This window comes from Perognathus longimembris, chromosome 14 (genome assembly GCF_023159225.1).
Source record: "Perognathus longimembris pacificus isolate PPM17 chromosome 14, ASM2315922v1, whole genome shotgun sequence".
NCBI lineage: Eukaryota > Metazoa > Chordata > Mammalia > Rodentia > Heteromyidae > Perognathus > Perognathus longimembris.
Genome location: NC_063174.1, coordinates 30,421,074 through 30,448,551, shown reverse-complemented (window position 1 = coordinate 30,448,551; position 27,478 = coordinate 30,421,074). Strand labels below are relative to the sequence as shown.

At 44.9% G+C, this 27,478-nt stretch overlaps 1 non-coding gene across 1 annotated transcript; it reads right to left on the bottom strand.

Annotated features, from left to right (window-relative positions):
* Window positions 1–8,583: 8,583 nt before the first annotated feature.
* LOC125363680 lies at window positions 8,584–8,688 on the bottom strand. Its single transcript, XR_007213275.1, has one exon. It is a non-coding gene; the product is annotated as a U6 spliceosomal RNA (small nuclear RNA).
* Window positions 8,689–27,478: the final 18,790 nt, after the last annotated feature.

Here is a 27,478-nt window from a genome sequence, read left to right as displayed (position 1 = left end):
AAATTATGACCATGTGAGTATCTTTGTAGTAAATGAATGGAATTTTAAGAAACCACAGGAACAAAATGCAACCTAGTATTTGGTAAAGAACTTGAGCTGTGGAATACACAGAGCTGATCTGTGTTCTGGCTTTCTCATTTACCAGCAGGAACACTAGAAGCAAGTCACCCAACCTCCTTGAGGTTGTCCCTCATCTGGGAAATGGGGGTAAAACAAACTTCATCTTCTCTTGGAGAACCCTTGGGAGAATTAAAGATGATGCTCTTAAAGGGAGTTGTTAGACGTATTACAAACTATGTGTTTCAAATACCAGTTCCCAGGAACTGGAAGTATGGCTCGAGTGGTAGAGTGCTGGCTTTAAGTGGAAAAAGTTCAAGAACATGAGGCCATAAGTTTAAGCCCTAATATAGGAACAAAAGAAAAAAATTAAACCACTAGTAACAAAAAATATGATCTAGAAAAGTAATAACATATATTGATATGTAGATTTTTTAACTTAAATTAAGTCAAAGTGTTAAACCTTATGGCCATTTGTGTTTTCTAGCTGGATTGGTCTGTATTCTTCAGAAGAGTTAGCTAAATAAACGAGTTGCACTCACTTTGGAACCAACTACACAGAGCTGCCTGGGAAGCAGCAGCTTGTTTGTAATCACCAACTACCTTCCAACCTGGGGCTCAGCTGGACTCCTCCCAGAGTCTTAGTTCTAGAGCCAGCCTTCTCCAAATGTCATTGACAGCTGACCTGTGGCTAAATTTCCACTTCATTCCCTCCAGGGGATAAGTTTTTAGCTCTGAGATGCTCTGGGCAGAGTCTGTGGCTTCAAGATAGCCTAACATGCTCTGCACAACTGGTGAAAACCTACGCAGCCATTTCCATGGGGTGAGGAAGAAATAAAAGAAATAGAGATTTCACTTCTAAAATGCCATTTGTAAACTACATGATTTCAAAATCAAATCTGATTGTGTGTATATATACGAATATACATATATATATATGTGTGTGTTAGTTTGGGCTCATTTACTGACAGAAGCAGCAGACAAAAGAAGAGAGTTCATGTTCTGAATCTGCACTATGTCAACTCTGCCACACTTTATTGATCAAAGAAAGCATTGTGATTTAGAAGGAGATGGAATAAAAAGACAACCTGTAAAACCAGAGTGAAAAGAGATGGCACACAACAGGGAACAAGAACTATAATCATTTTTGCAAACAATGCTCCATGATTTCTTTACGTGAAGTCACATCTGAGGAAGAAGAGTTATAAGTGGAGAATTTCCATGAAGTCCTTCCTAGCCTTCTGTCTACATCCATGAATGTGATTGGTTCACTACCCAGTGACCAATCACTGAAAATGAATCCCTTAAGATTAGACAATTCTGATAGTTAATATTCAGAACCAAATAATATTGTGGAACCAAAGTGAAGAGCATCTCAAGTTCAAAGCTACACATATATACATATGTATGTGTATGTGTATACATACATATACACATACACACACAAATATATACATACATATATATGTATATATATACATATATATATGTGCTCTGGGCCAGGCTGTGTACTACCTGTAGACATTTTCTTCCCTTCCAGCTGCTACTTCTATGACCCTGGGAAATGAAGGGGTAGTTCAGGACCCTGAGTCAAGAACCCAGGCACAGGAACCACAGGGTCTTGACAGCTAGCATACATTAGCTTCCTTCTACCTTCAGAGAAGTATACCAACCACAGGTCCACATCAAAGCCCTGACGCCCTTCAGGCAGCCAGGCTGCTGGTGTTCAGGGCTCTGGAGCCATAGTTAGGAGGAAAGTTTTCTTCCCACAGCATAAGTTCCTGATGGGTTGGTCTGTCTCTCTTCAAGGTGGGATATGCCTGTCCCCTAGTACAAGCACACCCTCTGACAGAGAGATAGCTATTCACTCAGTATCTCCTAGGTTCCTACACAAGACACTTGTGCTTTGCATATATACTCATTTACTCCACAGCCATCTTTGGAATTGGACATTTTTTTTTTTTTAATTTTCATTTAACCACTGGGAGAGTTGACATTTAGAGACTTTAAGTCACTTGATGTTGATTATTAGTGAGAGAATCTAACCCAAGTTTGGCCAATATGCTCACATTGGATTGTGAGAGCAGACCAAGGAGGGGTGAGCTAGAAGCATCATGGAAGCCCCACCCTGTGGATGGTCCCCTATGCCAGGACACAGGGATGGTGTCTTTCCCCAGTGCTGTGTGCAAGCATCAACAACACCCAGACATTACAGGGTGCTGAAGGAACCCGGTTTTGAGTGGCCTTGAGGTTCTGAAGCCCTCTTCTCAGCTTGATTTTCTCCTGAGCTAAGAGCCAGCCAGGCCTCAGAAATGCAGGGCTGTCCATCACTTCTGTCTCAGGTTTGCTCCTCAGAGAGCGTGAGCCGACCACAACTGCCTTGGCACCATTCCACCGTGAGGGAGTCACAAAACTGGCGTTTAAGTCCAGAGCGGAAAAAAACACCCTGAGCTTGTTGGGTTTTTTTCTGACAGGTGCTGGAGCCCATGAAAGGTCAGATTCCAGCGCGCAGTCACATCCTGGCTTAGCCGGCTCCAGGCACACAAAGGCCTGTCTGTCTCACCCCAACACAGGGAGCAGGAATGGGGGCCAAGGCTTACAATGGTTGCCCCATGGCCTGGCTCCTGCTGATCTGCTTCTTCATGGACATTGGCCTAAATGAAGCATTGGGAACCCCAGCTGCCAAGGATGTATGAAGCAGGCAAGATGAAGAAGAATGTAGGCTTTTTTCTTCTGTGTAATTGCCAGAGATATTAACCCTCCCCTCCCCTGGAAGCCCATGAATTCATGCCCTGACACCAGCCTGCTGGGGCTCATTTGTAAGCACTCTGGGACACTTCTGTTTCATGTTCAAAACCTCACTGGGCTGGCACATTGCGTGAGAGCTGTCCCTCCCAGCCCTCTACTAGGATGTTAGGAAATGGAGTTTGTTTTCTTCCTTGCTGGGGCATCTGGGATAGCTCAGCCTTGAGGCAGTGGTGGAACAGTGTGTGGGGAAGGGGATATGTGTTTGAGCACAAGTAGCCATATGCTTTCAACCTGGAACATTTACCTTTGCAGCCTTTAGCACAACATCCCCCAATTCAAAATGGCTCCAAGATCCTCATTCATGTATTTGAAGTTCCTCACCTGTGTTGGGTTCTCCCACAAGTCTCCCTCTAGTCATATGAATACCTCCCTCCCAACACAATGTCCCATAACTTGACACCGAATTGTGAGGCTGACCGGAAGCCAAATACTACACTAGCTACTTCACACTGCCTCATAAAGGATGATCTTAATCTTATAAGAACTTCTTCAATGCAATCCTCTGTTAAACAGCAAGCTCAGCATAGCAATAAAATGCTTTAAAAATAAACTTATGTAAGAAAAATTTTAAAAAGTAAAACAAGGCTGGGTATGGTTACACATGCCTATAATCTCAGCGCACTCAAGAGGCAGAGGCTGGAAGATAGAGAATTCAAGATCAACCTGGACCATATAATTAGTAAACAAAAAACAGAACAAACAACAAAAAACCCACACCATTGCCAACCATCCTTCACCCCAAAGAAAACCTCAATATGTTTGGAAGAATATTATTTCTACTATTTGAGTGAGTCTCTCAACCTGACAAGCACCTTTCTTGGTAAAATAAATAAATAAGCTACAGAGTAGATGCTGAGGCACTGGCTTCTCAACCAACTGAGTGCCAGGATTATTTCTGATCACATATATTCAAACCTAGACTATGAGGAAGCGCTAGCTTTCTAAGAGAGTGAGCATCACAAAAGACCACAGGGCCTCCCTGGGCCCACCCTCCTCCCTACTGTCCTTCACTACCACCTTCAGTTGGTAAGATTCTACCCCACAAGCCTCACAAAGGGTTCAACTCAATGACCTGTGGCTAGCAGTCCACGTGAAAAGTTGGGAGTCCTAGAGATTGTCCATCTGTGCTGTAGTGTCCTGTCTCATTAGGGTACACAAGCACATCCTGCATGAGCGGACTGATGGAGCCCCACATGTGCACAGGCATGACAAGCTCTTTGGAGATGTGGCCTTATCACTTCCCTACTGCTTTATGAAGGTGGGAGAGAAAAAGAGCCCGAGGCTCAGAGATCCACGAATATGGAGAGTCGCACACAGAGCTGATGTCACAGGGCTCCAGTGCCTCTAGTCCTAACTAGGGCTATTAGGAATAAATAATAACCCCTAAGAGTAGAAAATGCTTGAGCTTTTGAAAATCTACAATGTATTAGACTGTTGGAAAAGGCACTGCTAGGAGCCTCCTGCAAATCTTACAGCATTCTTACTTTCTCACATTAGGTATTTGTGTCTCTGTTTCTTAGGTTAATGGGTTGATAGATACAAGAGACAGAGCCCAATCCCCGGCTTGGTCCAAGAGTAATAGACTTTGGGAGTGCAGCTGAACTACACACAACATGAATTTGGTAACATTCAAACAATGCACTGCTACATGGCTGTTATTATTATCAGAAATACCTGTAGTATTCATTGAGTGTAGAATGCCTCATGCAAAAAGAACTCTCTTTTTGATAGGCTTGTGGTCCAATTTTGGGGGTGTCCATTTTCCAAAAACGTGATCCCTGTGATTTGCAGACTTCCTGGGGTTCTGTGTGTATGTGTGAGGATGTGTGTTTGCACATAGTCTCAGTGTGTGTCTGTCAAACTGCAGGGAGCTTTCCCTCATTTAAACAGCCAATTAAAACCCACTTTGGCACCTAACGCATGTCACTGCCTCTCAGCACTCAGCTGCCTTCCCGGCAGGCCTTTAATTTGATAAACAGCTCCTAATCATGACCAGTGGAGGCCCCGTAAGTTAATTAAACTCTGTCCATTATTTTGCTTTCAAGGTGTGCCTTCCTTGTAAAAGGCCCAAGGTCTGTGCTTGCAAACGGCTTTAGACAATGTTCCATGCTTCAGTGAGGAAAGTATGTCTGTCGTGTCCTGGCAAGTTCCATGCAAAGTTTCAGTTTCAGCATCATGTCAACCTTTCATGGAGGCCAGGAGCAGATGGAAAAAACCTCTGCATCCAATCACATGGAAGCCAGCATTAGCAATGGAAGATGAGTTTCCTCTGAGAGCAGAATGCTGAAAGATGACCTGGCTGTCATATTGAACTCCATTTATCCCATTTCTTTAGCGTAATCTGAGAGTCCAGATGGGCTGTATAAACAGAAGGGGGGTTCCTGGGAGTTCACTCACTTAATGAAGCCCGTATGTTTGACTCATGTAATAAGTATTTAATCATGCTGATGAAACTCATTGAGACTTCAACCACACACACTGTGGCTGAAATACTGATAATGCAATGCCCTCTGTCACTTGTGTGGGCAGCAACAAACAAGATAGGTGAGGCCAAAAGAAGACAGCCTTTCACAGGGTAGGTGGGCTGGGGGTGCTTGTAAGGGGAGAAGTAATGGGCCTTGAGCAGCTGGCCTGGGGTCCGTTGCCTCTGAGTCCCTCTGGCTGTGCTCTGCATGGCCCCATGGCAAGGTGCTTCAGGGAATAACTCACTCATGTTCTCCTTTTCCTTTCCCAGAGACAAACACATAGATGCTACATCAGATGGGAAGCTCAACCAGCTTAAATACTATGTTTGGGAACTTTCGTTTTTCCTTTTTTTTTTGTCAGCACCAGAGTTTAAACTCAGGGTCTTATGTAGACTGGACAGGTACTCTACTACTTGGGCGTGTAGCCTTCCAATGACTCTCGAGGAAGAGGAGATTGGCAGAAGGGACTTGACTGGGAATTAACAATAGAAAAAAAAATCTTCCAAACACCTAATTGTAACAGGTGGCAACCAATCAGAATATAGCCCTAGATTCAGCCATTTGGGGCTAGAGCAGCAGCCAAGTTCTACTAAGATACTTCTCTCTGGACTAAAGTTCTCTGCATTCACCTCTCAGTGTCATGGACTTCATTGCTCAAGTTTGGGAGGCAAGAACTCAAGAAGGCAAGTGGACAGCAATCAGCAGTGAAGCCGGAACACTGACAGGTATTGCCTGCTGCTAAGTTGCAACCCTAGCAGGCAGACCCTACTGCAGGGTTACGTAGCACTTGCTGCCAGTTGTAGAGCCCAAAGGGCTCACTCAAATAGATTCTGCCCACCATCTATAGCAGATAAAACCCCCCAAAACCTATGCCTGTTCCCACTTTGGATCAAGGGGGTACACCAGAACACTTGGCTTGTTGGTTGAGATAGAATCTTGCTAACCTTTCTTTGACCTCAATCATGAACTTTTTCATCACTGCCTCTTGAATAGCTGAGGTTATAGCTGTGAGCTATTGTGCCCAGCTCAATCTGGAAGGCTCCTGAACACATAGAGTAATACTACACAAAGATACAAATCTTGCTAATTTGGCAGCTGGACCACATCCCCAGGGACTCAAGTCCTCTCTCCATCTCTGTTCTGCATCCTTGGGTGTCCAACTGTCCTCAAACCAACTTTTTCCATTACAAGATGCCACTAAAACCACATTCCAAAGCTAGTAATGGTAACAGAAGCAGAGAAGCCATTCATTTCTTTACTGACAAAGACATTTTTCCTGAACATTTTCTTCTCATAAATGAATTAGGAGTGAGCTAGGGGGTCACTGCAATGGGTGGAGTTTATCTGTGAGTGGCGCAGGAAGTATGTGATAGCTTACATCTCTTCCAGAGACTGCCTTGGGAGGCCTCGTGGAGGTGACTTAAGTAAAAGTGGCCCAGGTGGAACTGTTTACAGCACAGGAACCATGTAACACTATGTATCTGCCTTTTCTTCTTCTATTAGGCTGGGACCAGAACAAAACTGCGATTCCCTGAGCTATGGGCTCAGAATGAGCCATCAACCATCTTCCTGTGAAGGCCTTGGGAAGCTCCCTGTCAGTTTCTCTTAAGAATTGGAGGAAGACTGAAATAACTTGGAAATAAGAGCACCAACGTGGCTTTAGAAGAACTTTCTCACGTGGGAAGTGCTAGTTTCCTTGGCTGGCCTCATTTTTCTACTCAAATTGAACAGCTTTTCTGAGAACGTTCTTGGTTTCCTTTTGGCTAAAATGGCTCTTCCACACTTGGTGTACATTATAAAGCAGGAGAGCCTGCTGGGATGGCAGCTGCCTAGGCCATTCCTCTGGGAAGCTGGCTCCGTAGGCTTAAGGCCAGAGACCAAGAACCAGCCTCTTTAACCCTCAGTGGCTCTATTGCAAGTTGTCTGAGAAGAAGACAAAATCTTCCCCTGGGTAGCCTGACTCCAAGGCTGGCAAATTACAGCCCCATAAGTTAAGAATGGCTTTTATGTTTGAAATGGTTAAAAAAATAAAACCAAAGAATACTACATTGTCATATTAAAGTAATGAGAAATTCAAATTGTAGTGTCCATAAATAAAGTTTTATTCGGAACACAGCCACACTTGTTTGTTTACTTAATGTCTGTGGCTGCCCTCTCATTATAATGACAGAGTTGAGTAGCTGCAGTAGGGATCATATGGCCTGCAAAGCTGAAAATATTTCCATCTGGCCCTTCACAGGAAGACTCTGCCAAGCACTCATCTAACATGTTCCATTCAATTGAAGAACTAACAGCATTGGAAAGACTTTGCCTCTCACTTACCCAACAGACGAACTTTCAATTGGTTAGGCACCAGCCAGAGGCCATGTTAAAACCCTGCACTCTGGGGACTCACTCTGCAGCTCCAGGGCCTTTGGCTCAAGGATTGACAACTGTGGCCCTGTGTCTTTCTCTTTGACTGGAAGAGTCTTGGCACATAGGTATTGACCAGGTAGGTGTCTCTTTCCTACTGATGTACTCCAGCCCATTCCATACCAGTACCCGCTACTTCACATAGTTGACTTAGTCCATTTCTGTTCATATAACAGAGTTTCTCAGGCTGGGCAACTTATACCAAAATTGAGAGACACAGGGTAAAAAAAGACAAAAAACTACAAAAGCAAATACTTGCAAAACTGTTTGGTGAAAGTGAACTGAACACCTCAGGGGAGGAAAGGGAAAGGGGGAGGAGGGGAGGTATGAGGGACAAGGTAACAAACAGTATAAGAAATGTATCCAATGCCTAACGTATGAAACTGTAACCTCTCTGTACATCAGTTTGATAATAAAAATTTGAAAAAAAATAAAAAATAAAAGGTATTAGTTAGCTCCTGGTTCTCCAGGCTGGGAAGTTCAAGGTCAGTAGTCTCACTGATGAGGCCCTCTTCCTACACCTAACACAGCGTAATACCACATGGCAGTAGACATGTGAGAGTGGATAGCAGTCGTGTTCAGAAAAAGAAAAACGTGAGGGGCAAACCCACTTTTTGAAACTCATTCTTGCAGTAATTAATGTACCTTTCAACAAGAACCTAGCCCCACAAGGCAGCCTTCTTGAGGGCTGAAAGGTACCCACCACCTCTTAATACTTTGGAAACCAAATTCCCTCCCTCCCTCCCTTCTTTTCTTTCTGTCCCAGGAAGAAGTAGTAAGTCCACATAGTTTTGTCCCACATCATGACTTATTTGCACACAATATTTCACAGGGAGCCCAGCAAAATATGAAATGCTTCACAAATTGCATGTTATCCTGTGCAGTGGCCATGCTAATTGTCTCTGTATCATTCCAATTTTAGTATATGCACTGCTGAAGTGAGCACTGGAAATCAAATTTCAGTGTGATTGTTAGAGACAGTGTGCTTACCCACAAAGACAAACACACACATACACCCCACCCTCCTGGAACTTGCATTTCCTTGTGAAGAAAATACAGAAGACCTCCAGGCAGGCCAAAATTAGTGGTGGTTCCATTTCAAACTATGGAGCTTTTCCTGAGCAAAGTCGGAAATGCATTCAACCACTAACCCATTCTAGCTCAGAGCTCTGAGGTCAGTGTTCTCTATGAGAGAGGGAGCCCCAAAGGAGAGCTTCCAGAGCTACAGGCCTTGACTAGGCATGCTGGCAAGTTCTAGTCAAGCCCAATTATTGGCAGAACACCCCCATACAGAAGGAGGATGGGAAACGTGAATCTCTCAAGCAGGATCCCAGACAGGCTGGACAGAGATCTAGGAGGCATACACAAAGAAGGTGAGATGGAGTGTGGCTGAAAGGTAACACAGAAGGAAGCTGAAGCACAGAACCCTGGCTTACAGCATTGCTTCTGAGAAGAATGCAGAGGCGTAGACATAAGTGACACTGGGTTGGCTGGGTGCAGGACTGCCTTCTCTTTGTTCCTGTCACCAGTGTTTGGCACAGGGAAAGGGGCTGGAGCATATCAGAAGACTGATCATGCTGTTTGCCTGTGAATTATCCATAGGTGCCCATTTCTACCTGATACATTCCCAAGTGCTTCCTGGGGATTTGGATGAAAGTTCTTTGCAATCTTCTGCTTGTTTGATCTTGGCTATGCCACTTCTCAGACCCAGAGGGTGTCACTGCTCTGAGGGAGCACAAAGGTGATGAAGGGGCCATCTGCCTGGACAATATTTTCTCTTTTTCTTTCAACTTATTGGAGCAGAAAGTCAGCTTTTCATTGTACAACACAAGCAAGTAGGTTCAAGGCCTGGATGCTTCACAACTGTTCTATGCTTAAGGACAAAAATTCTCCCAAGAGAGTCTTGTGCCAAGAAATCAGGATAAGCTTCAGAGGTTGTTTGGAAGTAGAGAAGGAAGGAAGGAAAGAAGGAAGGAAGGAAAGAAGGAAGGAAGGAAGGAAGGAAGGAAGGAAGGAAGGAAGGAAGGAAGGAAGGAAGGAAGGAAGGAAGGAAGGAGGGAGGGAAGGAAGGAAGGTAAGATGGAAGGCAGGCAGACAGGTAGGGAGAAAGGGAAGGAGGGAAGGAAGGGAGAAAGGGAAGGAGGAAAGGAAGAAGGACAGCCAATTTTGGTTGGTCATGGAGCTTGAACTCTGGGCCTGGGCGCTGTCCCTGAGCTCTTCAGCTCAAGGCTAGCACTCTACTGCTTTGAGCCACAACACCACTTCTGGTTTTCTGGTAGTTGATTGGAGATAAAAGTCTCACAGACTTTCCTGCCCAGGTTGGTTTTGAACTGTAATCCTTAGATCTCAGCCTGCCTAAGTACTCCTGCCTGAGTAGCTAGGATTACAGGCATGAGCCAGCGGTGCCTGGCAAAGCCAGCCAATTCTTGATAGACAATATGTCCGAATCACTAGCAAAGTAATAGAGAGTACCTTGGCTGGTGTTGTGGCCCAGACACAATTTAAAGAGTTGAAGGTGGCTACCGGCCAATAGCCATCATCCTGGTGACAGTTGCTGGGGGCAGAGACAAGTAGAGTCTCTGTGTCTTGTCATCATAGACCAAAGTGTCACATTTGTTCTGGGATGGGGAGGGAGAAAGAGAAGGGGGAAAAATGGCCCAATGTGGTTCCATCAGTCATCGAACTGGAGAAACCTTTCAGGGTGAAGTTGGAGATACTACCCAGATCCATCCTGATGGTAAAATTGGGTGTCTTGATGCTAAGTCCTGAGCCTTTCTAACCCAGCCCTTCATACTGGTCCAGAATGATGGTGCAGGTATGTCACTGGCAGTGGGGACAGCTCACCATTGTTTGAGATAGGTGCAGCTGTCTACCAGCTGGTAGACACAGGCTCATTTTGTACCCTCTCCATGGGGTGTGATGGGGGAGAAGGCAGCAGTGGCTTGCTATCCCTGGTAACTTGGCTGGTGGATTGGCAGAGCTGGAATGTCCTTGGCTAGTTCTTTGTGAGCAGTCAGGCAGTCAGGGGATGAGTCTCATGATTTGATGACTTGGGCTTTTTTCCCCCCAGGTTTCAGAATCATCTGAGGTCATTTGAGTGTCCTGGCTGTCCTTGTGAGGTCCTCTAGGACCAGCTTCCTGAATTCTGATGGTTCAGCTGTGCTGAATTTGTTTAGTCCAGGTGGGTTTGCCTGAGGGGTACATGTGTTCAAGTGGACTTTTAATAGCTCTCCTCATTGTCCCACCTGTTATAGCAAGAGAAATGTACACACACACACACACACACACACACACACACACACACACACACACACACACACAAAGAGGTAGCAGATGTCCCCTTTTATGGTCCCAGGTGAGCTACATACATATCCTGCTCCTCGTCCCTCCTCTTGTCTCTGCTTTCTGCTTCTAAGTCCTGACTGCTCACACACCACTGAGGACAATGACAAGACTAAACCCTGAAGCCATCACCAATACTTCAACAAAAAAAGCCATAAGGTCAGAGGAGACATGTCCCATAAACATTATTCCCAGAGTCACAGCCAATAATGTCAAGCACAAGAACGTGTGCAGAGAAGACAAGCATCCAGGTTCATCCTGCCTTCTCCTAACCTGATCCTTAGATTATATGCTTGGACAGGCTGGTATATTGTGATGCTTTGCTGTTATAACAGATAGCTTTTAGTAAACAATGCCCCAAACTAGCCAAATGCCTTTCAAGATGAAATGTCCTGAGATTATAAAAACCCAAATAAACGATCATCTGGCTTTTGAATCTCCTGTTAGTTATGCTTCCATACTGGTTTACTTTGTTGCCTTCCAAGCAGTGTGCGCAGCTTTCACATGCAGACAGGGTTGAGTCTGCTGATGAACTGGTCCTCTCCCATCAAATCAATGTTGGAAGGATGATTGAGCAGGTCGTTCCAACCTCCTGAATAGATTTCAACCTGTCTACCTCTCCTTTCCCTTTCTACAAGCCAGGAAGATGCCCCTTGGTACTTTTTCATAGAGAAAGGGGGACACAGAGCCAAGCAGCCAGAAGAACTGGCCTGACCTTCATCCTGGGATAACCTTGGCACCTGAGACACAAAGTCTACAGGCCTGGAACTGTTTCAGGCTCTGAGTACCTTTCCAGCTGCTGGCAATGTCAGGTGCTTGGAGAAAGTTAACACTTTTTATGGACTCATCCATGTCTTGCAAGCAGGCCTGAAACTCAGGATCATTTTCTTCCCATTGTTTGGAAATAGTTAGCTTTTATAATATTATCTGATAAAAACAAACAAGTACTATATGCTAGTGACACATGATTTGATCTGTGGCAGCAAGTACTGGTTGTGCACTCACTTTTTTCTATTTCCATTTAACATCTCTCTTAAGAACAGGGGTATCAGTAAGAACAATGCAGCCCCTGCCTTCAGAGAGCTTAGAGATTGTTTAGGAAAAATAAAAATATGTGTGCAAAAATAAGTGGTCCAACATATTGTAATTGCAGTGATGTAAACATCACTTCAGTGTGTCCGTGAAATGACCAATTTCTCCTGGGGAAGAGAGTAGAAGGCTCACAGGGAAGGCTTCTATTTGGGACAAGTGCATGTCTGACAATGTAGACCACAGAAAGCGCCCTTCAGTTAGAGGGAGCATCAGTGAGGGTGGAGGGGTGAGGTGGGCCAAAACATAAGCCCCATGAACTGTAAGAGTATTTGACAAGATTCAAGAAGGCAGGCTCTAGGCAGTGGTAAGACTCTAAAGGGATTTCTGTGCTGAACTCAAGAGCTTACACTTAGCCTAGTTGGTACAGGGAACTGCTGAAGGATTTTAAGTAAGGCAAGGGGTAGTGAGGTCAAATTCACCCTATGAAAGGGCTGCCTACTGGCAGGGTGGGGACAAGGAGAGAGTTCAACCCAGGGTGCCAGCACATCAGAGCAGGCACAGTGAAGACTGTCCTTAATTATTAGCCTTGAGAGAAGAGGAAGCTTCTAGAGCATAAGGCAGTGGGAATTAGCAGGAATTAATGCATCTGGGAGATAGAGAAAAAGCCAGTCTCTGGGGGTGGATGAAGGAGTCTTAAGGGAGAGAGAATACAGGTTTGGTGTCCAGTTAGAACAACCTGAATCTGTCAGCACCAGATTTAGACCTTGGCAACCTAAGTCAGGATGAGGCTTAGACCTGAGACATTGGGGCCCTTGTGCCAGTCCCCTCACTCTGGGGGCCCTATTCTGGCTCTTTCCTGGTCATACTACTTTCATAAGAAAAGATAAACGTCTTGTCGGGCACCGATGGCTCACACCTGTGATCTTAGCTACTCAGGAGGCTGAGATCCAAGGATTGAGGTTCAAAGCCAGCCTGGGCAGGAAAGTTTGTGAGACTCTTACCTCCAATTAACCACCTGAAAACCGGAAGTGGCACTGTGGCTCAAGTGGTAGAGCTGAAGAGTTCAGGGACAGCACCCAGGCCCAGAGTTCAAGCCCCACGACTGATGAGAAAAACAAAAAAGGGTAAATGTCTTTTCTCTCACCTAGATGCAGGGGTATTTCTTGCCATGGGTAACCAGGGCCTGGAAATTCTTACCTGGCCTGGGCCTGTCTCCCCACCCCAAGCCTGTCCTTTTGAGGGCAGCTCACACCCCTGTCCTGGGTAGGGGCCACTTGGCAGTTGTTGATGAGGCTAGGATGTGCAGCCTGGGTTGTCCCCATGCATACATACATGTCTGCACAGCCACACACACTGGGACAGAGTAGGGAGCTAGAAGATCAGGTTCTTCTTTGTTTCCCACAAATATTAGAGACAGATAGAGAGGCCACCTATATCTTCTTAGAGTTCTGAGATCTTCTCTTTTCTATCCTAATTACAATACCAGGAACCTCATCCTACCCCAGCCCTCATCTTCTTGTTACTGTCTCTGTGTATGATTCTAAATTTTGCATAACTAGGAATTCATACTGTATAAACTTTGTAACGAGGGAGTATAGATAAAGTTACTTACATCAAGTCCCCCAAAGTACTGGGGATTAAGTTAGTGGGTGGAGAAAAAGGAGAAACCTGAGAGTGGGTTTTGGAGATGCTAAGCACTAATTCAGAAAAGTAGAAAATGAGGCAAGGAGGGAGGATCAGAGCATGCATCTCCTATTATCCCAGTCAAGACAAAGGTGGGGTCAAGTTTGTCTTCAGCCCTATGGTCCTTACCCAGACTACCCGTCAGATTTCTCCTTGCTTTTTCATGAAAACCAATGTCTTCCATCCCTTTCCCTCTGCCTCTACCACAATGCAGCACCTTCTCCTTGGGAGCAGGAGCCATCTGGAGATCTTCTCTGTGTCTGGCCACCTTATCAATTCATCATCTCTTTAATAATCTCATCTGAAAACATATCCTATCTTCTCTGTTTCTTCTCCCCACATCTCTCTCTCTCTCTCTCTCTCTCTCTCTCTCTCTCTCTCTCTGAAGCTTATTATTACTACTACTTTATAGAACACTGGGGGATAGATTGCCTAGAAAATATGCACTGCAAAGTAAATGCATATAACCATATCTTTGAATTGTCTCCATCTACTCCAGCTGTGCAATCTCACAGGTCCAGCTGTTTACTGTGCACAGTCCAACAGCTTTGGGACCTGAGCATTGGCTTAAAAGCTGCTCCGTTACTGGTCAGGAGCTTCCTGTATGCAGTTAACCTTAGCTCACCATGATTAATTGGGAAGCAGACCTTCCTGGTAGGTGACCAAACCAGGTCCCCAGCAAGAGAAGCAGGAACATTACTACAGCCCAAGCAGGGAGCAGATATTAGTTCCAGGCCATTGGGAGCTGCCTGACACCAGTGTCCCTGTGGTGTTTCATAAGTCCTGTCAGCTCTCCTCCATTGTTGCAGAGGAAGCTGGCACCCCATTGCCTTCCCTGGAAACAAACACTCTCTTCCCACTTTAAGTCTTGTCAATGAGGGAAAATGACCGCACATACCAAAAAGGTCAAAGATGGCCGGAAAGAAAAGAGTGTACACGTCTGCATCATTTCCAAAAGCCCTTTGCAGTTCCTTTTAATTAGCTTATTTTGTGTTTCCCTCAGGTGGAGAGAAGCCCAGGATCACTCTGTCAACAGCTCTATCTATAGCAGAACCTCCAGCCATCACCCCAGCGTCTCCACTTGCACAAGGCTCACTGACCCCGTGGCTCAGCTGTGAGAATCAATCATCTCCTTCCAGAATTCATCGCTCAGCAGCTGCGGGGGCCTTAGCTATTTTTATCACCTCAGGAAGCTGGTGGCCAAGGACGTGCCTGGCTACCTTTGCAGGAGGTGTTGCTGTAGAAGTGAGCGGCGGGTTGTCAGGGCAGCTGAGCCTCTGCCTCAAGGTTAAACCCGAAGTGCCTGGCCTGGAACAGGATAGCACTTGATCTCCTTCCATCCTGGAACAGTGAATGCATCCCAGAGGCTGATGCTGGGAAAGCAGGTATCCCAAAGAGGGACGAGGCCAGGGAGGCCATAGGGTGTATAGTGTGCACATGGCTGGGTTGCTCCTACCTAACCAGGGATTTGGGAATCTAACATCTGGGTACCTGGCCACAATTATCTACACAAAACCAGCCAAGAATCTCTCACCTTACCCTTTCTAAGAGCAAACCACTCTTTGTAGGATGCCTTCTATGGGTCAGGCTGAGGGCTGGGGCTGCCTGCCCAATAGTCCTACTACCTAGGTCCTTTGTTTTGTTTCCAGGGGAGGCCCAGCAGGGGGCAAGAGCAGGCGGCTCTGAAGCAATTTGTATTTGTAAATGTCCATCAGATACCCTAGTCAGCACAGCTCTCTGAGGTAAGGCAGTATTTTTAGGTTGTTTAAAAATAGTCTGGACTGCGGGCTGTATACATGTGTACTTTGCTCACCAAGTGGGCATAGCAGACTTCACCAACATCCCAAGAGAGCCAAGGGGGACAGAGGTCTCTGATTCCCTGGACCTCTCATCTCAGAAAAAGGAAAAAGAGGTGGCACCCCAGTGTGAATTTCTGGCCTCTAAGGAAAGGAAAGTAGACCTACAAATTCCCCACTGGAGGGCTATGGTGAGAGGGAAGTGAATGCCCTTAACCCTTTCCAAACTCTTTCCAAGTAGGGAGAGAGAATGAGTCTGGCTACCTTGGAAACTAGGGACCTCCTGAGCTGTGGAGAAGGCATGTCTGCCCAGAGCCATGTGAATTGAGGGGCGCTGCTTCTCTGGGGCACCCCTCCTAGTGGCAGAGGTAAGATGAGAAGGATTTATTTGATCTTCTGAAATAGTAGGTGATAGGAGGGGTAGCAGGGACACCCCAGGTCCTGAGAGGTTTATTGCCTACCCAGCTCCTGAAGTCCAGCACAGCCAAGGGCAGCAGCCCCGGGCTCGATGCAGCTGTGACTTGGACCAGATACTCCACTGCCCTAAAATAGTAAAGTCCATGTCAAATTAGCAAATGGTTCAAAGAATAAAGTCACTGGCACTCTATTTATAGAGTGGCATTGTACAAATGGACATAACCCTTTTGGAGGACAATTTGGCAATTAGAATTAGACCTTAAAAAATATATATCGTGAACTAATAACGTCTGCTTTATCAATTTTCCCAAAGCAAAGACAGCCCAGCGATAGTGGAATGTGAAGCACATTCTGGTGCTGCTATTAAATATTTAATGGTATGGGAGAGTGCTAACAATGTAATGCTCAATTTAAAAAGCAGAGTAAAGACTGCATCTGGAGTAAGATCTCCAGGCTTTTATTATTGTAACAGTTGCTGCATGGAGAAAGGTCCTTGTTTAAAACAAACTCTTTCATAAGCCACTCCATTTTCATTAGAAGGGAGACCTCAAGGGGAAGGGTGCTGACAGGTACACAAAGCACGAGGAGAGATAATTTGGGGTAGGGGAGAAAGGTAGAGGGAGAGAAGCATGGAACTGAGGAGAACACAGTGTGGAGATTCAAGTCTGGGTTTCTTAGTGAAGAAATCACAGATATTCTTCATTGCAAGCTGCCTACTGAGAATGAAGGTGTCTGTTAGTCCATTTGAAGATACTACTGTGATTTTAAGCCAAATCCCAAGTTCATTTCTACCTAAAATTGTCAGTAATGTTCAATACATCAATCAATGCTCTCAGTGAAAGTGTAGGGTTCAAATTCAGGAAGACTTATTATCATCCATTCTAAATTCACAAGATGCAGAACAATACAATCAAATTAGCTGTAGGACAGGCTTGGAGGTTGGAGTGATTTTAGAGGGCCAAAGACCAGGTGGAGTTTCCAGAAATATTGGGAGAACATTGGACTTCTGGAAGACATGGTGCTGGGCTGAGCCATTTCCCCAAGAGCAGAAGAGAGGGAGATTCTCTATAATACCTGACTTAGGTATAAATGTGCATGTGTCTACAACACAGCCCGCACAGTAAAACAACAGAGCTGGGACTTTAACAGTGCTTATGCCTGGATAATGAGAGTATAGTGATATTTATTTTCATTTTTACATGACTTTAAATTTCTAACTCTTGTATAATAAACATAGATTTTACAATTCTGGGGGGGAAACCTAAGTGTAAACACCAAGTACCGTTATTTCACTTGGAGTATTTGGGTTTTTCAGGATGAACTGTGGGTTCCAGGGTGCTAACTCTTCATGGAATTGGGATCAGCACTGGGTAGCTGGGGCCTGCCCACTTCTCAACAGGCAGATTGCTGGAAGTCCCTGGGAGGAGTTTGGAGGCCTGGCTTTGGTAATGACAGTTTGAAGAATTGCACATTATTTGCATGTAAGAATTTAGTGGGTTTTTTTTCTTTTGTGTCAGGACTGGAGTCTCAACTCAAGGCTTGGATGCTATCCCTTAGCTTTTTCAAGCAAGGCTGAGCCATAATTCTACTTCTGGCTGTTTGATGGTTAATAGAGATAAGAAGCTTCTAGACTTTCCTGCTCAGGCTGGCTGTGAACATGAGTCCTCATATATCAGCCTCTTGAGTGGTTAGGATTACAGGCGTGAGTCACCAGCACACAGTGAATTTAGCATTTTATATTTCATGACTTCTGTCAGCCTTTCCACTGGCTTTGGAAAACAACTAAATGGTTTAATTTTTTTTCCTTAATGGGTATACAATTGAAGATAGAAAGAGGAATAGGCCTGGAGTCAGTGGCTTATACCTATAATCCTAGCTAATCAGAAGGCTGGGATCTGAAGATTGTGGTTCAAAGCCAGCCCAGGCAGAAAAGTCCCTGTGAGACTCTTATCTCCAATAAACGACACAAAAAACTAAAAGTAGTAAACTAAAGGTAGTATACTGCTGTGGCTCAAGTGGTAGAGCCTAGCTAACCTTGAGCACAAAGAGGCTCAGAGATAGCACCCAGGCCCTGAGTTCAAGCCCCAGGAATAGCAAAAAAGAAGAACAAAAAAAGAAAGAGGGAAAGAAGGAAAGAAAGAAAGGAAGGAAGGAAGGAAGGAAGGAAGGAAGGAAGGAAGGAAGGAAGGAAGGAAGGAAGGAGGGAAGTCACAGAAACAGATTTTGGTGTTCAATAGCACAATAAGGTAACTGTAACAATCATTAACTTATATATTTGAAAATAGCTAGATAAAATAATTTGAGCTGGACACTGGTGGCTCATGCCCATAATCCTAGCTACTCAGGAGGCTGAAATCTGAAGATTATGGTTCAAAGCCAGCCTGGGCAGGAAAGTTCATGAGACTCTTATCTCCAATTAACCACCAGAAAACCAGAAATGGTGCTGTGGCTTAAAGTGGTAGAGCACTAGCTTTGAGTGAAAAAGCTCAGGGACTGTGCTCAGGGCCTGAATTCAAGCCCCATAATGGACAAAAGATAAATAAAAATAAATAATAATTTTGAAAAAAAATAATTTTGAGTTATCACCATGAAGAAATGGTAAATATTTGTGGTGATAGACATACCACTTAAGCCAATTTGACCATTATGCATCATATAGATGTACTGAATCACTGAATTACATAAAATTATACATAAAATGTATAATTATTATGTACCACTTTTTAAAAAGATTTGATTTTTCCTGTGAGACAACACATGGGCTTTCATCTTGAACATGGATTCTTATCATTTGGAAATGCTGGGGTAAGCACAGTGGTGCTCACATCTGTACAGAAGACCCTGATTCCAATCATATATCCTCTCTTCAAGTCCTCAGTCCTTTCTCTACCCAGGGATCATGGGGCAAGGGAGAGATATGGGGAGTGAAGTTACAGATGTTAGTTTGTCAGTCTCTCTCAAATGCCCAAAACTTTCCCTCTGGGATTTCTAGTTGGGTTGTGAGCACCAAGCCAGAAAAGAAATGGACTCTTCAGACTAAGTCATGTACAGCTCAAGACCTAGAAAAGAAGGCCTTTCGCTGGAAGGGTAGAGATGAAAGCCAAAGGAATGAAGGCAGATAAAGCAGCTCTGAAGGCCATTTGAGCTCAGCGAGGGGCAGTAGGGACTGCTCTGGTAGAAAACGCATTTCCTGAGGGCCAAAATACTTGAGGGTGGGTGTCCACACTGGGTGTGCTCAGTACATTTCACAGCAAACATCCTAATGAACAACACTGACCCTGAGTTTAAATATGGCTTTGTACCAAGACTGGGATCAAGTTTCTTTCTTTAAGTGAAAAAGACAAAAGGATCACAGTTGAAGACCAGGCCCTGAGGAAAGTTCACAAGATGCCATCTCAATTAGTGAAAGTTGGCTGTGGTGGTAATACACCTCTCACCTCAGCTACAGGAAGCAAAAATAAAAGGATTAAGAGCTGGGCCTGTGGAGGCAAAGATGCAAGATCCCATTTGAATACTTACTAAGGCAAAAAGGGCTGAGGGCATGGCTCAAGCAGTAGAGTCCCTGACTAGTAAGCACTGAGTTCAAACCCCAGCATTGCCAAAACAAACAAAAACTTGTCTGCAAGGTAACAGTTGGTGTTATTTGTCATATAAAAGTATAAACACTCTGGGGCAGAGATCTGAGGATCTCGGTTCCAAGCCAGCCCAGGCAGGAAAGTCCATGAGACTCTTCTCTCCAATGAACAACCTGAAAACCAGAAGTGGTACTGTGGCTCTAAGTGGTAGAGTGCTAACCTTGAGTGAAAAAAGCTCAGGGACAGCATTCAGGCCCTGAGTTCAAGCTCCACAACTGACAAAAAAGAAAAAAAAAGTATAAATACTGGGAAATGTCTATGACAAAAAGTAAATACTATGAGACTCTAGTATAAATTCCTTGAACAATGCCAGAAGGCTTCTCCATGTAAGGTCTGCTGTTTCTGTCCAATGCTCTTTGTTCCTGAAATGCTCAATACGTTCACATGACTCCATCTTTACTCTCTACAGCCTTTACCCTTACCCCCCACACCTCTGGAGTTCTCCTTGCCTGTCATGCTCAGGACAACCTGTCAACCTGTTTCTCCTCATGCCAGCCCACATCACCATCCTGGAAGTTCCCTGACAGGAAAAAGAAAATCCAAACCAGTATTTCTTAGACTGGGGATCATTCTTTTGCCATCCTCCATTGTAAGTAAAGATCTGTGAAATGAGGACTGGAGGATTGCCCCAATCCGCTGTGCTCTGCAGAGCTTGGTGAACTTGGTCTAGTCTTACCTACATGCAAATACAAATGCCCGGTGGAACCAGGGCTGATGGAAGGGGCTTGGTCCAGCCCCAAAGAAAATAAAATGATTCGACCCCAAGGAGATAGACAGTCCTGATTCTGGGCACACGAGTTAAATGGCGAATGGAAATCCAACTGTTGCGGAGAGTGATTGCTCACATGTAGCAAATGTGCTGTGAAATCAGCCCTTGGAAAATCATCTGGAGTTCATCTTAGTGAAATCCAAAAACAATACTGGCCTCCCTCAGCCTGCTCCGGAGGGGCCTCAGGAGCTCCCCTCACCAGAAGGCCGGAAAGCTGTGGCAGAAGTGAGACCCTGGGTATCCCAACTCTGCCCTTGTTTATTTACAAATCTGCTTTTCTTTCCCACCTCAGTTCATCCTTCAGCTCTGCCTGCTGCAACCCCTGGGGAGCCCAGGGCATCCATCATGCTGCTCACATGGCAGGCAGCAGAGACACAAAAAAAAAGAGAGGCAGTTAACTCCAAGCTACCTGGCTCTGGGATGTGAACTGAAGCCCGCAGGACTGGGCAAAGGGATCCCACTGGGGAGGGAGGTGGGCAGATCTAAGGCTTTACTCTGGGACAATGCAGCAAAAGTCACAGGAGAAAGAATGAGAAGGGTGTTGCTGAGCTTTCCTAGAAAATAGAATGAGCCTTGGAGTTCAGTTTTGCATGTCACAGCGCACATACTAAAATATCAGAGAAGCAGCTCTACTCCCTAAGCCCTAGGGCTAATTTCTTTCCAGCAAAGTGGCCTGAGCTCATCAAAGTTTTTGGAGTTCAGCCCAAGAAAGTTCACTTGCCCACTAGCCAAGCAGGCCTCTGTCTTTTACCAGGCTCACTTACTGGAATAGCTCTTACAGCTGAGGGTGGCTGGAGTTCTGGGTAATTTAGGGATGAGTTGCCTTGGGAAAGGCAGCTTTTTGCTAGCACAGAAGATAGAAACAATTGGAGACTTTTCTGATGATTGATAGTTCCTATCCCAAAGTTCCCATGTGCCCTTGCCACCTTCCCAGAGTCTCCAGCCAGGCCATCTCACTTGAGAAGCTCATGGGTTTGTGGGCTGAAGTAGACAGGCCAGAGGGAGCCATGGGAAGGAGGAGGAGGTTTATAAGCTGCTTAGCAGATGAAAGTGACAACATGTCAAATTTTCCAAGCTGGTTTCCAAAGTATTATGTTAATGGATCTTCCAGAAGGCCATCTCGTAACAACCTGAAAGACGTTTGGTTCCCAACTTGGTCTGCCAAATTGTACAAGATGATGTCTGTGTGGGCAACACACTCCCACGGACCAAATCTCACTTGTGCACAATTTCCAGCACCCTGGCTCAGCTGCCTTCCACCCTTCTCTCTCTCATCCACGAATGCAAATTGGAAGCAGAGTGAGTGGGATGGACACTGTTATGGAATAAACTAGAATCCACTCTAGTTATAAAAAATTAAGCATACAAATCATTCACAAATTTCCATTCTTTGTCATGAGAAGATGATGAATGTTATTCTTGTGAAGTCTTATTGGAATCACGATAGGAAAGAGATCTAGGGCAAGTATGAAGTTTCCTGAATATTTGGCTTTCAGCCCTGGACTCAGGTATGATTGTCTTGATTTTAAGGTTCTGTGTGTGTGTGTGTGTGTGTGTGTGTGTGTGTGTGTGTGTGTATGCAAAAGAGAAAGAGAGAGAAAGAGAGAGAGAGAGAGAGAGAGAGGCACATGATGACATACTATTATTTCAGGCCAGAATCCACATGTTTTCAGAAGTGGGATCTGGGGCTTCTCATATAAAGCTTTCTTCACCGCTGGTGCGTTGGACTGGGAAATTCCACCTCTGTCAGGGGATAGGATAACTGAACTACAACTACATTATCAAGATGGCCAGATTCTGTCAGGCACAATGGTGCATGCCTATAATCCCAGTATTGGGAAGGCTGAGGCAGGAATGTGATAAGTTTGAAGTCAGTCTGGGCTACATATTGAGACCCTGTATCAAGAAAAAAAAAAAAGAAACTGGCCAAAAGAAGGCACGAGACATAACAAATACAGGCATGCTGCAGGACCATGAGGAAGGGGAGCTAGCAGTGATGAGGAGCTTGGAAAGCACAAGAGAGGACATGGGTAAACAATACCTGAGAATTCACCAGAAATGGCATGGAAGAATTCACTCAGCTTCTCAAACGTGCTTCCTAGGTCCCTCCTCCTGCTCTAGAAAAGGTGACCCCTTCTTTCCCTGACCTTCCTGTGTCCGGCAGACAATGCCAGCAAAACACGTGTTTCTGAGCTGTCAAGGTGCTAAGTGCAACACCACACCAGTCCTGCTTCTCACAGAAAAGTCAGATGTTCAGACCAACTACCCCTTGGGAATGGACACTGTCTATGCCCATGGAGGCTGCTATGGTCTAGGACTGCCCCAGCCTTCTTTCAAGCTGTCTGGGTATTGAAACAGAAAAGGGAACATCAGTGTTGTCATCCTGGTTTCTATACCACTCATTCCACAGATGGCCAAATGTGAGTACAACACACTTCCCTGTCCACAGGGAGAGGCTCTTCTGAGAGATAAGACAGGAAATAGATTCAGAACACCAAAGAGCAGCTCCAAGATGGTAAGGATTTTTACTTATTTTGTCTTCTCAGAGCCCAGAATGGTGCTCGGTCAATGAATGTTAAGATGGGGGAAGTGTCAGGATGCTAAGTGTTATGGCCAGACATGAATGTGCTGAAATGGTGTCAAGAGACTTCCTAGTGATGCTGTTGTGAGAAGGAATCTAAGAGCCCTGCATAGAATGAGGTCATCACAAGGGAGTTAGTGTCCCCTAGAGTGGCCATAGCCCAGTGCCACAGATCAGAGAGAGGCCTTAAGCAGCAGAAACTGACTGTCCTTTTTCTAGAGACTGAAATTCTCAGCTCAAGGCATTTGCAGGTTGGCTCTTTCTTAGGGAAGAGCCATCTTCTTCCTATGTCTCTTCATACTTCCTTCCTTTCATGTGTGTTTCTGTCTAAATTTCCCTTGTTACGAGGACACCAGTTGTATCAGATTAGGACTCACTCTACCTTCACTACCTCTATGAATATCCTGTCTCCAATGAAGATACTAGGAATTTCTATTTCAGCACATGAATTGGGACACCATTTAAAGAATTCTCATGGTTAACCTATAATGGTGTTTAATAAATGAGCCATTATTAATGATGATGACATAATAACAAGAAAAGGTAGAAGCAAAAACATTGGAGGTAAGAATGTTGAAAGAGGTGGTGACATTCATCAAGATGCATTGTATTCATAAACTGCTTTGTTGAATGGCAACTCCTTGAAGATAACCTTTTAAAAACCTATTTCTATATCACTAGATGAGTTACTTTTTCATCTGTGACCAAATACCTTACAGTTAAAATGTAAATAGAAGAAGGACTTATTTAGTACATGGTTTCAGATGTTTCAGTTCATAGGTCTTAGCTCTGTTGACTGTAGTTCTATAGAGACAATAAATACATCATGGCTGTTGGAGCAAGTACAGAGGTAAGAACTTCTTTCTTATGGTTGCCAAGAGGCAGAGAGATGGAGAAATAGGAAGAGGCCATAGACAAGAGAGCTCAAGACTACAACTCAAGTCATCTACTTCTTCCAGCTAGATCCTATGTCCCAATTTCCAGAATCTCCCAAGATAGCACCACCAGCTGGGAACCAAACCTCCAACACGTGCACCTTTGTGAGGGGCTGGTGGGTCTTCATATCTGAACCATAACATAGCCCAAGAGGTAGAGGCCAAATCCCTGGGGCTAGCAGCCCAGACTCCCCCATCAAGCCTTGTTCTTGTGTTCCAGCCTTTTCTCTCCATCAGGACAATGTCTGTCCACATCTACTCCACTGTGCTTTGGCATCTTTGCTAAGCTATGCTCCCCAGACAAAGCTCTAGTCTGTCTTCTGCTCATCCAACGACAGCTCTTCCTTGGGATTCTGTTCCTTCAGGAAGTATTTCCTGACAAAGGCTTACCAGGCAGGGTCCCAGCATAATCAAGAAAACAAGGGTGAGTACAGAGGCTGTTTCTGGAGTGGAAAAGCTAAGAGAACCAAGAAGGAAGGTATTACTACTCCTGAGTCCTATTGCTTTAGAGGAACAGGTCAAAGTATTAGAGCAAGACAGAAAGGAAGCAAGGAAAATAAATCCCTCCTCATGTTCCTCTGTCATCATCTCCTGCTAGTGGTGCTATTGTCAAGTCCAACTAAAAGTGCGGCAAGTCCATGGTACTTCACCCCCAGGGCACCTGATAGGAAGAGCATGACTGTGGGCAGATAGATTAATCAACACACTGATGGTGTCTTGTCTTGCCCTTCTTCAGACCATATATGTGATCTGTGGCCAGCCAGAACCACCTTGGCCAGTGGCCTCACTGGTTGTAGCTACAGCTAGGATAAAAAAGCAGACAACATGCCAAATGCTTCCTCAGTGCCCTCCCTGCTCCTTGCCCCATGCTGTGTTGAGTACAGAGCCAGTCTGGCTTGTAGTACGTGCTTAGTAAATCAAAGCTGGATACAGTCTGGGGTTTCAGAGACGAAGCATGGGTGGGATCTGTATGAATACATCTTGAAAAATCACTGGCTCTGGAAGAACGATTGTCAGGCCCATTTCCTGCTGTGGATAGAGCCAGGAGACGCTCAGGCCTTGGCAACCTGACAGCTGAGGAACAGCCAGAGAATTTAGCAGGAGACAGGGAAAATGAGCCATGAGGGTCTGGCCTAACCCCATCAAAAGCAGACTTAGGGCAGAGCCTCTCATCCCAGGATTCAGGGGCCAGGGGTGGGGCTGGTGCAGTTTGTGCAAGTCCTCTGGGAACCAGAGCCTGTGGGAGGCAGGGAAGAGGCAACATCTTTGGGAAGCTGATGCTTTTAGCCTAAGGCCAGGCATAGCTTGAGAGCTATAATAATTTTCATCTGAGGGAGACAGGAAACGTGTCAGTTGTGGCACCTGCTATACCTAAGGGCCTCTACTGGTCAAAATTTTCTGCCCTTGATCTAGGCTGCCTTGAAGCCAAGATAATTGATGAATGGACCTGTGTAGGGGCATCTGTCATGATGACAACTGACCTTAGGCTAGCTACATGTGGTGGCCATTATAGGTGTCACAGGAGCATCCTTTCTGCCCCAGAAGATCTCATGGTCATTTTATCTTCCTTTTGAATTGAGGAAAAGCATATAATCACATTCTGGCTAAAGAAATGTGTAGAGAAGTCTTGCAGGATTGTCTAGGCAAAGCAAGAATAACAAAGACAGTATCTCTTCTTCCTTTGAATGTTGTCCTCAATGTTACACCTATGACAGTGGCCACCATCTTATTACTATTTGAAAGATAAACCTTGAAACGAATAACCCTTGGTATCAGACAGAGAGCTGGAAAGAACTTCAGTCTTTGCTGGGATAATTGAGCCCCTAAAACAACTAGCCCTCACATCCTACCACTCCAGTTCTCTGGCATAACAATGATGTAACTTGCCAACATTGGGGTTCTTGTTACTTGTCATTAAGACCACAGTACTTGATGTAATCTGAAAGATAATCAGCTAAGCCAGGTAGACCAGAGGTTCCATGTAGGAGCTGCCCAGGACAGGTGGCCCACAATGGTTCAGGAGGAGACATCTTTAACCATCACATAGACATTTAATATCCATTAATTGTAAAATACAAACAGAATATCAAGCCCATGATACACAAATCAACCTACCATGTACTTAATTGAAGTGAAATAGAGATATCTTTTAAAGAAGTATATTAAGGAAATAATAGTACTGATGAAGTTCATGCCATGATCCCTAAAATCTATCAAAGTTGTGCTGACAGTCTCCCATCATGGATTCTCACAGGAATGGTCCCTCCCCGCAACACACCCTGAGGAGAGGCATCTCCTTATTTCAGAAGATTTGGAGACACAGAGATGAATCTGAACTAATAAGTTTAATTCCTCCCTTCCCCCAGTTACCACCACAGATCAGGTCCCCTCGGCCCAATCACTATTTTCTATCTACCACCATCCACTCCTCTTTCAACCTAACCTAATCTCCTGCACAGATTTCCCTTTCTTCACTCTTCATTTCTGAAATTTCTCATTGCATAAAAACTTACATTATATAAATGTGTGTACTTTTCTCTGTTAATGTCTTTTGTTATTTAGGCCTCTGTCAAGAAGCTAGCAATGGGTGATAAAAGGAACCTTATCTTCCCTACAGGGCAAACAATAGGAAGAGAAATGTAGAATGCAGCATGTTGCCTATTTGCAATGTGGACCAGCTCAATGGAGGTTCCTGGGAGTAAGATCAGAAAGAAGCAGAAATGCCAAGTGTGTGAGACTTCCAATGCAATGTTGTGGATCAAGAACCTTTTATGGGGCTGGGGATATGGCCTAGTGGCAAGAGTGCCTGCCTCATATACATGAGGCCCTGGGTTCGATTCCCCAGCACCACATATACAGAAAATGGCCAGAAGTGGCGCTGTGGCTCAAGTGGCAGAGTGCTAGCCTTGAGCAAAAAGAAGCCAGGGACAGTGCTCAGGCCCAGAGTCCAAGCCCCAGGACTGGCCAAAAAAAAGAACCTTTCATGTGTAAGTCTGGCCCAAATATTGATGATGAAGCAAGAATGAGACAGTGGCTCACCTGCTTGCAGTCTGACAGGAAGGAGGATGTCAGAAGTATCATACATAGTTTCATTACAGTGGTGTTCTATAGGGGAGACAGGGAGATGTTAGTGTTGTGAATGACAGAGACTTGACTTCATCCAGAGGAAATGACAGGGCAATGAGAAGAGCAAAAGGGGGGCGGGGGGAAGGAGGTCAGAAAAAGGGAGAGGGAGGGCTCTCAGCTCAGCTCCAGGTAAAGAACATCCTTAAAGTAAGCTTTGGCTCTAAGAAGCTGCTTGGGTCCTCTTTACCCAGCCCCTTTACCCCCCAGAACAGATATATTGAGGTCCTAAGCCCAAGTGCTTCAGAATGTGACTGCATTTGGAAATGGGGTCTTCTAAGTTAAGTGAGGTCCATAGGATAGACCCTAATCCAATATGATTGGTGTCCTTATAAGAAGAGCATGGCATAAACATTCACAGAAGGAAGATTGTAAAGACACAGGGAGAAGATGAACATCCACAAGGCAAAGGTGAGAGGCCAG